Genomic DNA, 2,500 nt, shown 5'->3' with positions numbered 1-2,500 from the left:
CACACACTTAACCAGTGCTAAGTATTTTACATAGACATGCCACGGACCTAATGTATGTGACTTGATGCGTAGGAGACAAGATGATACAAGATTCACATACACACGCTATGTGTGCATAGAATAAACTACAAGATTACAATCCTGCATTTGAATGATAAACACACTATATATATAAATATATTACACACACACACTGCGCACACTGCAGATACAAAACTGAAATACAATAAAATTGTAGACACTCTTAAATATATTCACACAGAGATTATACGGCGCTCATCCCCTTGAATTTTTCACCGTGTACATCAAGAGCACACAGCGATTTATTTACAAAATATTTAAATAATTTCATCCGATTTAATTTAGATACTATTGTGAATGATTTTTAACGCTCGTTTCCCCCCTCTCTCTTGCCACGCAGTTTTATTGTTCACTGGAACTTCAGTGGACAGTTTATCCTGATTATACTTTTAAACATTCCAAGCATGGAGCGAGCATCAGAGAGATTTCGTAACAAGCCTTAGGAAAAAGGCCGCCTTATCTTTGTCCTGCACCAGATTGTGATCGCTTGTTGGTAATGATAGGTCCGTAGAATATCACCTTCCGCACTCGGAAGTTATGTGGGCAATAAACTTCCCAGAACTGTGCCTCACAACCCCCTTCCCTCTTGAATAGCGTTGAGACGTGATTACTTTTATTGTGAACAATCTCTTCTTTTTCTCAGAAACCCACGTTGAGCGCGCTAGATTTTTAAAACGCGGTCAGCGAGCACATTCCAAGCAGAAAGACTTTCGTCTTTCTATTCCAGTACACAGCCTTTCTCTGTGTTTTATATATATAGTTTTCAATCTCCCTTGCCCTCGGTATCTCACCCCCTTTCGTTTAGTATTATTTGTTTATCTATTTACCGCGAGCGAGCACCCGTCCAGATGTCGTGTTGATCTGTTCACATAAACCGCATCTGCAAATATTCAACTGTTTCCCTTTCTCTCTGTGCGTGTGTGTGTCCGTCCCAGTATCCCTCTATCTATCCATCTCCGTTTACATATATGTCAATATACTATATATATATACACACACATATACACACGCACATACAAATGTTTAGATAAATCTATATAGACGCATTTAGATGTTAATTGATAGATATTAGAACAGATACAAAACATAGGCATGGTCTGTGTAGCTGTTTTGTTTCACATAATGTTTACACCTTGTGTGAATGTCCGAAATGTATAATAAAGTGTCGCAGTTCTCTATTAAACCGAATTAGTTTTAGAACTGTTTAACATAATCACCCAGGTCTATCGGAGACAACGGCGTTAACAAAGAAACTTATAACTCGATCATAAACACGTGCATCATTCCTCCAACCGGGCCATAATATTTAACACAACACACAATTATCCAAAATATTTCACGCAAGTACCTCATAGAGAGTTGAACTATACGTCTTCAGCACAGAACGCATGTAATATTTAATTCAATACACGGCAATTTGTGATGTTAACACGCAATTAGACGTGTTATTTATCACACGCCGGTAGACACAAACATTTAACAGTTTTATAAGTTATTTTACGCAACACAATAACACACAACTCAAATATACATAGAATTTAACATGCATGGCATACTCAATTATGCACGATACATAATTGTACATACACAATTGTACATAATATTATCGCATACATTACTAAAATTATACATAATATTGAATGGGCATATTACACATAATTTTACATAATATTTAACACACAACACAATCATACATGAAATTTTACAAGCATGGCACTCACAAATATGCACGATATTCAACACATCACACACAATTATACATAATATTCAACACACCATTACACACAACATTTAACACAATTTTATAAATTATTTATCACACAACACAACTATATACAACGTTTAACAAACAAAACACAATTATACCTAGAATTTAACATGTACCACTCTCAGAATTGTGCACCATATTTAACACACGCCACACACAATTATACATAATATTTAACAAGCATTACACACATTCGTACATATTTAACACAAATATCACACACTATTAGGCACAAATTTAACACAATTATGAATGTTACCTAACACATCACACTTCTACACAATAATTGACAAGCGAAACAAATTACAAATAACTTAACAAACTCAACACACTCAGAATTATGCGCGATATTTAACTCAAAAGTAATCACACATAATATTTAACAGGCACATCACGCAAATAATACGCATTTAAACACATCACACGAAATTACACATGAAATTTAATTGACACCACACACAATTATATACCTTATTTTACACATCACATACATTAATACGTAATATTTTATACGCACACTGCACGCAATTAGACCATATTTAACACAATCATACATGTTATGTAACAGACAATGCAAATAAAGAAAATGTATAACAAACACGGCACGTTTATATATGAAATTTAACATGCAGAGCACACACTCGGAACTAT

The sequence above is a fragment of the Mobula hypostoma genome (genome assembly GCF_963921235.1).
Source record: "Mobula hypostoma chromosome X1 unlocalized genomic scaffold, sMobHyp1.1 SUPER_X1_unloc_3, whole genome shotgun sequence".
NCBI lineage: Eukaryota > Metazoa > Chordata > Chondrichthyes > Myliobatiformes > Myliobatidae > Mobula > Mobula hypostoma.
This window is presented reverse-complemented; position numbering follows the sequence as displayed.